The sequence below is a fragment of the Trichechus manatus genome, unplaced genomic scaffold, assembly GCF_000243295.1.
Source record: "Trichechus manatus latirostris isolate Lorelei unplaced genomic scaffold, TriManLat1.0 scaffold00005, whole genome shotgun sequence".
Taxonomy (NCBI): Eukaryota; Metazoa; Chordata; class Mammalia; order Sirenia; family Trichechidae; genus Trichechus; species Trichechus manatus.
In genome coordinates this window covers 31899808-31911475 of record NW_004443941.1, presented here as the reverse complement: position 1 = coordinate 31911475, position 11668 = coordinate 31899808, and positions in this window count along the sequence as shown.

Genomic DNA, 11668 nt, shown 5'->3' with positions numbered 1-11668 from the left:
GTGAAGATATTTGTGTCTCATGTGAATGCTCACCAAAGGGTGACCTCAGCAGAGGATGATTTTAACAATCTAGTGGATAAGATGACGTGTTCTGTGGAAACCACTCAACCTCTTTCCCCAGCTACTCCTGTTATTGCTCAATGGGCTCATGAACAAAGTGGCCATGGTGGCAGTGATGGAGGTTATGCATGGGCCCAGCAACATAGACTTCCACTCACCAAGGCTGACTTGGCTACAGCCACTGCTGAGTGCCCAATCTGCCAGCAGCAGAGACCAACACTGAGTCTCCGATATGGCACCATCCCTCAAGAAGATCAGCCAGCGACCTGGTGGCAAGTTGATTACATTGGACCACTTCCATCATGGAAAGGGCATATTTTGTTCTTACTGGAATACCCACTTACTCTGGATATGGATTTGCCTTCCCTGCACACAATGCTTCTGCCAAAACTACCATCCGTAGACTTACAGAACGCCTTATCCCTGTCATGGTATCTCACACAGCATTGCCTCCGATCAAGATATTCACTTCCTAGCAAATAAAGTGTGGCAGTGGGCCCATGCTCATGGAATTCACTGGTCTTACCATGTTCCCCAACATCCTGAAGCAGCTGACTTGATAGAAAATGGAATGGCCTTCTAAAGACACAATTACAGTGCCAGCTAGGTGGCAATACCTTGCAGGGTTGGGGCAGTGTTCTCCAGGAGGCTGTAAATGCTCTAAACCAACGTTCAATATGTGGTGCTCTTTCTCCTATAGCCAGGATTCATGTGTCCAGGAATCAAGGAGTGGAAATGGGAGAGGCACCACTCTCTATTACCCCTAGCAACCCACTTGCAAGATTTTTGCTTCCTGTCCCCATGACCTTATGCTCTGCAGGTCTAGAGGTCTTAATTCCAAAGGGAAGAATGCTCCCACCTGGAGACACATCACTGATTCCATTGAACTGGAAGCTAAGAATTCCACCTGGCCACTTTGGGCTCCTTATGCCTCTGGATCAACAAGCAAAGAAAGGAGTTACCATACTGGCTGGTGTGATTGATCCTAGTTACCAAGAGGAATTCACATGGATATTACATAATGAAGGTAAAGAAGAGTATGTCTGGAATACGGGAGATCCCTTAGGGCGTCTCTTAGTACCACCATGCCCTGTGATTAAAGTCAATGGAAAACTACAGCAAACCAATTCCGACATGACTACTAATGACCCAGACCCTTCAAGAATGAAGGTTTGGGTCACCCCACTAGGCAAAGAACCACGACCAGCTGAGGTGCTTGCTGAGGGCAAAGGGAATATGGAATGGAAGGTAGTTCTAAATAACAGTTATGGCCATGTGATCGGTTGCAGAAACTGGGACTGTAATTGTTATGAGTATTTCTGCTTTGTATGTGTGCATCAAATATTTTTGTTTCCTTCACTTACAAAATATAAGATGTAAACCAGGCTAGTACGTTTTCGATTGTAAGCATGTTAGTTGCATCATGTTAGGCGCAAGTATGACTTTCTGGTTGTTTTTCTTCAGAGACCATGTATGGTTTAAGGAGATGTGTACATGTGCCAAGCTTACAAGGGGTGGACTGTGATGGTTAAGATTGTGTGTCAGCTTGGCTGGGCCATGGTTCTCACTGTTTATATGTGATCACTCCCAAGATTGAATATGCTGTGAGTAGCCAATCAGATGAAAGGGAGTTTCCTTGGGGGTGTGAACTGCATTTGATAAGCAGACGTTCTGGCTTTTTGCTCACTCTGGATCCTGCGGCTGCCTCCTGTTGTCTCACCCCCTGTTCTTGGGACTTGAGCTGTCAGCTTGTCTACCGATCTTGGGATTTGTTGACCTTCACAGCCTGTGTGCGGGAGCCTTGCTCTCTGACCTGCCGATCTTGGGCTCACCAGCTACTGTGGCTGCATGAATTGGGAGAGGCCTCTACCCTGATCCATGGACTTGGCATGTTCTAGCCTCTACAATAGAGTGAGCTGTGTCCTTGATATAAATCTCTCTCTATATATATTTCTACGCTTTACTGGTTTTGTTTCTTTAGAGAACCCAACCTAAGACACTTACTTTGCAACTTTGTCTCAGAAAAGTGCTGCCCATGAAATTACCTTATCTGAATGTCTACAGAAGAAGAAAGCTAACATGGAGATATAGTTTAGCTCTTCAATTCTCTTACTCTTTCTTTTTAAATCTTTCCAGTTTCAAGTTTACTTTGGTGAGTCAGTCATCACACAATCCTTGGGATGGTTGCTATTGAATCTCTCACAAGTAATGAACTGAAACATATTATCATGACAAAACTATGCAAATTGGCCCATATCTAAATCAAACTAATTTGCATACGTTGTACCCAACTGCCAGCTAATTTGCGTCATGCTACTGGATATTGATTCTATTTGGAGTGGTGGGAAATCTGTCATGCTTAAGATGCCATCTGTTCCAACTGCCAATGGAAGTTACTTTTCCTTTCCAAGGTTTGTTGGCCAAAAGCTCATCTCTTATTTCCTGCAAACCTTCAAAAGCTTCATTAGGTTCCTCATCAATGTTGGATAAGGAATCCATTCTATTTATTTTCACAGCTTCCAACAATTGACTAATTTAATACTCTGGTCGGGAGCTTCCCCTCAATCGCAGACACAAAAATCAATGGCAGAAGGGAGAGCTATGGTAGAAAGACATGGGAGTTTTGTGGAGAAAATATATGAATTTGTAGACACCTCAACAACAAGATTTACGTATATAAGATTCTGTGAAGCAACAGAGTAAGTACAAATATTTTACATGATAGATATCAGTTTATTAGAGGAAACCAGTAGCAGACTTTCAAAGAAAACTATGTGTCTGGAAAAATTAGACCCAAAAAGTATCTCCCAAGAAAAATTATGAAAATTCTACTTCCTGGAATACAGGCACATGTCAAATGCTATAGCTGGTACTGTAGCAAATAAGTACTCATTTTTACTGACACAAACATGAGTTGGTGGTATACTTTTTATACTAGATCTTATGGATCTAATGAATGATGGATCAAAACAGCCGTACTAGGAATGAAATAACTCTAAGTCTAGACAGTGAAATGTAATAAACATTTTTGTGGTTAGGAAAGTTCAAAACTGTGTAAGTCCAATTGTTTCTTCTCAAAGTTATATTTCTTTGAAGTGAACTCACTTGGTTTTAAAAATTGTCACTCTGCCCAAGACTTACATTTTGTTCCAACTCTGAATTTCTCTGAAGACAATGTTCACTGATTCTTTAGAGAAAGATGAAAGAGAAAACAAATTTCTGAATCATGAATTGTTATACTTTCTCACCTTCTCCTAGTTTCTGTCACTCTAAAGTTAACAGTAGATTTAACAGATAACACTTAGTTTAAGTTTTACATAAATATATTAAGAGGTGAAAGCAATTCATCTAGTTTTAAGGCTTTGCTTTATTTGGAGCCCTGCTGAAGACAAGAAGCAGATTTGAGGCATGAATAATATACCCAAAATTCAGAGCCTAGCCATATTTTTGAATAGTTAAGTTGGTAATCTTGTCAAATGTAGCTATCAAGTTAATTTGGAGTAGGTAAACTGGTAGGTTTGAATGGCATTAATTATCAACATTGTATTTCCCTGAAAGATGGCTTGAACTATTAGTGATCTAGTGCTAGGTTAAACAAGAGGAGACAATTGCACATAACCTGGTGTCCCAGCCCATTTTCTAGCCCCTTGGAATAAGTACCTGCTCAGCAGTATTTGTTCTGGTATGTCTTTTGTATAGGCGTCCCTGGATTGTGCAAATGATTAAGTATTCAACTACTAACCGAAAGGTTGACAGTTCAAACTCGCTCAGAGGCTCCTGGTAAGAAAAGCCTGGTGAACTGCTTCTGAAAGTTCACAACCTTGAAAATCCTATATAGTGCAGTTCTATTCTGCAACACATGGGGTCTCCATGAGTCAGAATTGACTCAATGGCAATTGGAAGAAGAAAAAATGGCTTCTCTGTGTACATGTCTACTATTTGAAGTCCTAGATCAATATTCCAAACCAAACCAAACCTATTGCTGTCAAGTTGATTCCAACTCATAGTGACCCTATAGGACAGAGTAGAACTGCCCCATAGGGTTTCTAAGGAGTGGCTGGTGGATTTAACTACCAATCTTTTGGTTAGAAGCCTGAGCTCTTAACCACTGCACCACCAGATCAATACTCAGGGCCCTGTAATATTCCCTGTACCTCAAATGCATTACAGAAGGACCAAGATGAATGGTCCTTTCAGTTAAATACATATTCAGTTTATTCATTTGCATTGTAATAATATTGTTTTGTCTATTTATAATAATAGATGTTGACTGTAGAAAGTTAAAGAAGAAAATTGAAAGCAGTCACATTCTTCCTCCCAGAAACCAAATACTGGTGAATATTTCTAAATCCTTTTCTGTTTATACAGACATATGTACATAACATTTATTTACAAAATTGAAAATATACAGAGGAATTGTTTTATAATGTGCATGTTTTGTAACCAATGCATCTTAAGAATCTTCCTCTGGCATTAAATGTTTTTATTGAGAAAGATTTTGTGTCTTTTCATACATTCATTCAACTAGTATTTATTGTCAGAAGGTGTTAAGTGCTAAAAAGAAAATATTAGCAAGGTAAGGCAGATAGAGTGGGGGTTTGGGGAGTGAGACTACATTATTTAGGGTGCTCAAAGAAGACATCATTGAGCAAATAACATTTGAGCAGAAATTTGAAGCACAGTGTTGAAGCCTTGAGCAAGAGATGCCTAGCAAGTTCAGGGGACTGCTGGAGGCCAATGGAGCTGATGTGGAGTAAGCCTGGCAGAGTGTATCAGCAAGTGAGGTTAGAGCAGAAAATGAGAGAAGTCAGATGTTGCATATAGAGATGTGGGGTAGGTGATAGGTAGGAAGATTATTTCAGGTCTTTTGGTGGTTGTAAGGACTTTGGTTTTCACTCTGAGTAAAATGGGAAGATACAGGAGGGTTTTGAGCAGAAGACTGATGTGATCTGATTTCTATTTTAAATAAAACAGTTTTTCTGCTCTGCGGTAAGTAAAAAGTATGGAAGAAAAGTGGAAAAAACAAACACAACAGGAAGAAATTTATGGCAACAATGCAAATGAGAGTAAATGGTGGCCTGGCAGGAGAGTAGGTGTGGGGATACTGAGAAATAATTGGGTTTGCGATGTATTTTGAAGGTGGAGCTGATATCATCAGCTGATAAATTGGATACAGAATATGAGTTAAAGAGAGGAATCAAGGATAACTCCAAAATATTTGACTTGGAAAACTGGTATGATACAGTTGTGAAGAACTGAAACAAAGGAGACTGTGAGATGAACTGGTTTGAAGGTAGATCTAGAGGTGTAGTTTTCTAAATCTATTTTATTGAGGTTTAACTTACAACAAGGTGTGTCCATGAAGTGCACAGTTTGATGAGTTCTGAAAAACATGTATACCTTAGTAACTACTATCACAATCAAAATGTAGAATATTTCATTTATTCCAAAAAGTTCCGTTGCACACACTGCAGTCAACACTTCATTCTTGTCACTGGCCTTTAGGCTCATCAGCTTCCTATCACTGTAAATTAGATTTGTATTTTCTAGAGTTTCAATTAATCATACAGATTGTATGTACTCTTTTGTGGCTGGCTTCTTTCACTCAACAGGACATTATTAGTATTTAAGCATGCTATTGAATGTATGGTAGTTTGTTTATAGTGCTAATTGTTATTCCATCATACAGATATACCACATTTTTCCCATTCACCTGTTGATGAGTAACTGGATTGTTTTCCAGTTTTTGTTGTTGTTGTAAGGTGCCTTTGAGTTGGTTCTGGCTCATAGCGAACCTATGTACAACGGAATGAAACACTGCCTGGTCCTACACCATCCTCACAACCGTTGTTATGCTTGAGCCCATTGTTGCAGCCACTGTGTCAATCTATCTCGTTGAGGGTCTTCCTCTTTATTGCTGACCCTCTACTAGTTTTGTTACTAGGAATGACACTGCTATGAGCATATGCTTTTATTACTCTAGGATAAATACCTAGGTGTGGGATTTCTGAGTTCTATGGTAAGGGTGTTTCATTTTATAAGAAACTATCAAACGTTCCCAAAGTATCTGTAACATTTCATACTTTCATCTGCAATGTATGAGTGTTACAGTTGCTCCACATCTTTGTCAATTAATTGGTATTGTCAGTCTTTAATTTTAACCATTTTAATTGAACTGGACCAATAAACAACATCATGATAAACGGAGAAAAGATTGAAGTCATTAAGGATTTCATTTTACTTGGATCCACAATCAACACCATGGAAGCAGCAGTCAAGAAATCAAATGATGCATTGCATTGGACAAATCTACTGCAAAAGACCTCTTTAAAGTGTTGAAAAGCAAAGATGTCACTTTGAAGACTAAGGTGCACCTGACCCAAGCCATGACGTTTTGAGTTGCATTACATTCATGCGAAAGCTGGACAGTGAATAAGGAAGGCAAAAGAAGAACTGATGCATTTGAATTACTGTGTGTTGGCCTAGTATATTGAATATACTGTGGACTGCCAAAAGAACAAACAAATCTGTTTTGGAAAAAGTACAGCCAGAATTCTCCTTAGAAGCGAGGATGGTGAGACTACGTCTCATGTACTTTGGACATGTTATCAGGAGGGAGTGGTATAAAGGAAAAGCAGTTGAGAATAGGTTAAAGTAGATGACAAGTGACCCCAAAGCATAACACTTCTGGGGACAGTCTCATGGGGAGAACAGAGTCACTGTAGAGATAAGCAAGCTTCATGATACTTGGAGTTTTTGTTTATTCCTTCATATATGTTTTTAATGTCATGTAGCAAGGTGATTATATTGTTTTTGAACTCTTACATCTCATAATTTCGACTAGGGAATAGAGAAGGCTCAAAATGTGTTAAATTAATAATGCATTTAAATATATAATTCATCATTGAATGATTATGGGACTCATAATTATTTTAATTATCCTTTGGTGATGATTCTCTAACTTAGTGCTCCTCACATTTTAGTGTGTATATAAGAAATGCCTGGGGAACCTGTTTAGCTGGCTCTGACTGGGTATGTTTGGGGTGAGTTCCTGGAATCTTAGTTATTAATAAGCACCTCAGGTGATCTTGCAGTAGCTGATCCACAAACCACACATGAACCAGGACCAGGCTCTCCACCCTCCACCCTAGGCCCGTTCACCTGAGATTGAGGAGTAAAGCTTACTGAGTGGCCACATAGAGTGTGGACTCCACAGCAGTATCTTCATCACCTGGAAGCTTGTTAGAAATTCAGCTCATCCCAAACCCATTGAATCAGAATCTGCATTTTAATAAGATCCCTAGGGGGGATTCATAAGCACTGCACCCCCTGGAAATTAATCAGCCTTCCTAAGTGATTTTCAATCAAAGCAGTGCCTTCAAATTCTCTAAGGAGCTCTGGAAAATCAGCCAGGTCCCACCTCAGGCCCACTGACCCTTCAGTGACATACGGACAGTAAAGAGCTTTTTTAAAAAGCTCCACAGGTGACTCTGACACACACTACTGGTTAAAAACAATTGATCTATAGGGCTTGCTTGGCAACTCAGAACCTTTGGGATGACAAATATTACACCAAATCACTCTTAAATCTCAGTTGTGCTTTGTGATGTGACAGCCTAAAATTCAGAGCCAACATTTTTATTACTTCTTATAGCCTTTGTTCTTTTTAGCTTCCGTGTCCTGGTTGTCACACTGGGAGAACGCAAAGAAGTCAGCAAGTTTTCACCTCTGTCCTGTGTCCTCAGGGGATGGCTGATTTATTCCCAAGTTCTCATGCCTTTTTAATTTTTTTTTTTAAGTTGAAGGCTGTACTAGTGTAGGTCAGCCAATTCATAATTCACTCTGAGAGCAGGGGAAGGACTCTGAGGTCCTCATTTTCCTCGGGACTTGAGTGGTAGTTTGTTAAAATTTCAGAGCTGTCAGCTCTCGCTGTAACTGTGGATTCCATAAGTATGAGGAAATAATGAAACTTTATTAAAAGACAATTGAGGTGTGAATCTTTCTTTTTAATAGGTCTTGTATTAAAGTAACTTTCAAGACATTCTGATGTAATTTTGTACTCAGTCTTTTGTGGCATAGACAGTTTACTAAGGTATTTGTAAATTATGCCCCTAGTTCAGGTATGTCCTTAGGCATATACCGACTCACCCTTTTTTGGTGGGATCTGAACCAACAGAGGCCAATCTGTTGATATTTGCTTGGTAGTCTGTGGCTAAATCATCACTTGCTACTTTTTCCTGAATCTAAGAAGAGATAAAGGAAGTTGGGGCTGATTGCTTGAGAAAGTTCTTCTGGTGGTCAAATTTTATAGGAATTTCTCAAGCCTGTGTTTAGTTCATCAGCAAGCCAGCAGCAACTGAATAAAAATCCCTCTTTCTGGCATGCCCATCAACATAAGAATGTAAGATCTGTCCCCCCAACTCAAAAAAAAAAAAAAAAAAGTATGGAGAGAGGTTTTTCTTCTGCTGCTTTAATTTAGTGCCTCAAAGAAGGGCCTCCTCCCTTCTGAGTGCACAAAGCTGTCACACTGACTCCTTAGTAACCTGAGTCCTTTGCCTGATCTGTGTTTTTAAAGGGACCATACTTAAGGGAAATTACTACTTTCCATGATAAAGCATGTTTGGGTAGAAGAAGCTACTCCTATACATTTTAAGTAGTCCCTGCTTGCAGGGTTGCTTACCAAAAGGTTGGCAGTTCAAATCCACCAGCTGCTCCTTGGAAACCCTATGGAGTGGGTGGTTCTGCTCTGTCCTATAGGGTCGCTATGAATCTGAATTGACTCAATGGCAACAGGTTTGGTGTTTTTTTTGCTTTGCCCTACCCTGTTCTGCCCGAAGGCTTTCTCTCTGCAAAGCCCTACTTCAGCTCACAGTGAAGAGGGTATTTGTTTCAAGCTAGGGAGTATTGGAGAATAATCTTTCTGGAAGATGATTTCTCCCCTAATGAGAACGCCTCATAATTTGACAAGTGAGTAGTCCATGGGTGGTGCGAACAATGTATGTGCTTGGTTGTTTACCAAAAGATTGGAAGTTTGAGCCCACACAGAGATGCCTTGGGAGAAAAGCCTGGTGTTCTACTTCCAAAAAATTAGCCATTGAAAACCGTATGGAACAAAGTTCTACTCTGACACGCATGGGGTTGCCACGAGTCGGGGTAGCTCACAGACAATTAGTTTTTAATCTGGTAAGTGAGAAAATAATACTCATTGGGCCATCTTGCCAGCAAGGGAAGCTAATTTGCTTTGAATATAAGAAACAGTTCTCTCAGCAGGCAGTGCTTAAAGTTCCTTAAGGACCTTATAACAAAGATAAAAACTGTGGCCAGCAAATTAGTAAACAATTAACACATTTTTTCATGTTATATAACAAGTGAAAGAACATGCTAAGTAGTGGGGAAGCAGGTTCTTATTTGCTGCAGTAATTTGATCATGGGTTAGCATTTTGCGAATATCTCTGAGGAAAAGGAGCCCTCACACATGGCTAATTATGAGCCTGAAATGAGCTAAAGCAAAGAACAGGTATCAGTGTGAGGATCCTAAATTCACAACCAAGACTTGGGCTTGAAGCTCGTACTCTGTGAAACTTGACAGCACACTTTTCACAGAGGTAAGTCTCATGTATTTTTAGTTAAATTGGAAGATCACTAGTAATTTTGTCCTCATGAAGAAGTGCCTTGATTTTATGAAGCAGTGATTCAGCATATTACAGCCAGCAATCATCTAGTTTCAGTCACTTGGACCATGATTGTATTATAGTATAGAAATTTTTATCAAGGAGTGGACTGATCTGATGTAATACCTTGTGGCAACTCAGCTCTGATTTACTCTTTACACGGACATTTTGTGAACAAAAGAACAACAGACTGTGAAGACAATTTTGTCATTTTCTAATTTAACATTAGACAGTCCTTTTGGGTTTAGGAAGTGTGCAGGAGATTTAGAGAAATAAATCTCAAATCTCTCTTCATGTTTAGGTACTGCCAGACCACTACTCAGCCTAGAGGAGGGGTTCCTTCTGTTTTACCTCATAGATTCCCTCTGGCCATCTTGGAAAACATACTGCTCCTTGCACCATGGCAACTGATAAGAGGCTCATTTTAATAATTCTACTATCTCACATGGATATTCCCAAACATAAACAACAACTACTCTAAAAATATTATTCCTAATTCTGTCTCTGATTCCTAATGCTGAGTTAGGGACACTGATCTGTGCAATCCAGAGAGTAAGGTAGAAATGCCCAGGAGGAAGGGCAGTACAGTAAAAAGGGCAGAGGTTTAGGAGCCAAATACTTGAGTTTGACTAGTGCCATACTTAATAGCTGGGAGAAGGTCTCTGGTCCTGTTTAGTAGGACCGTGTCTTTCTGCTCACTGCTGCATCCCTAGTGCATAGGGAGTGTCGGCACATGACATCAGCACGTGTGTGTTGGTTAATTGACTAAGTGGAAGATCAGCTGAGATGCAGTAAGCAAAAACATCCACAAGGATGGATATTCTTTGCCTTCCTCTGCTCTGCCTGTGTATGGGATAGAAATCAGCACTCTCTGTAAGCGTGCATCAGACATGCAGTGCCTGCACTCAAATACTTTGGCGATCAATTCACTTGATAGGTGGGGGTCCAAGGAGACAATGTTCAGCAGGAGAGCTAGCAACACCAGGCCATCTTTTCCCTTTATATTTTCTTCACATATGATACCTTTTAGATTTCTTATCTAATCTTGGTTTGCGGTGACTTTTTTGGGGGGGATGGTGGGGCATGCTAGTCTACTTTATAGGTAAAGAAAATATGTAAAAGGAAGACAATGTATCTGGTTAGTCTGACTCTTCCAGCTTATTTCCATTTTTCTTTTTTTGTATTGACAGGATTTCAATCTTTGCAAACTGAGACTGTAAAATTCTTAGCATTCTGACTGGCTAAAACCACAGTAGCAGTTACCAGCTGTCCTGCTGTTACCAAGCAATTATTGAATATTCAGTGCACAGGACTGTGCTAATTAGTGTATAGAACACAGAGACAAAAATAAGCATTGTAGAAGCAACAAGCAATATTCTGTTAAAGGTGCTGTTTGTCTGGATTTGTCCACTTTGGGGTCTTGAATCTTGTCTGCAGTGATCTCCCTATAAAAATCCAGAAGTTCTTTAATTAGAACTTTTGTGAGGCAAGAAAACAATTAGTCGAGAGATAGAATATTTAGTTTGAGTAAATGAAAACAGTATATATATAATGAACCTAAGTTACCACTTGTATGCAGTAACTGCTAGTGTATTGCTGTCGTTAGGTGCCCTGGACTTGGTTTCAACTCATAGTGACCATATGCACAACAGAATGAAACACCGCCCGGTCCTGCGGCATCCTCACAATCATTGCTATGTTTGAGCCCATTGTCGCCACCACTGTATCAGTCCATTTCCTTGAGGGTTTTCATCTTTTTCGCTGATCCTCTACTTTAGCAAGCATGATGTCCTTCTCTGGGGACTGGTCCCTCCTGATAACATGTCAAAAATACCTGAGACAAAGTCTCGCCATCCTTGCTTTCAAGGAGTATTCTGGCTGTACTTCTTTCAAGACAGATTTGTTCATTTTTCAGGCAGTCCATGGTATATTCAATA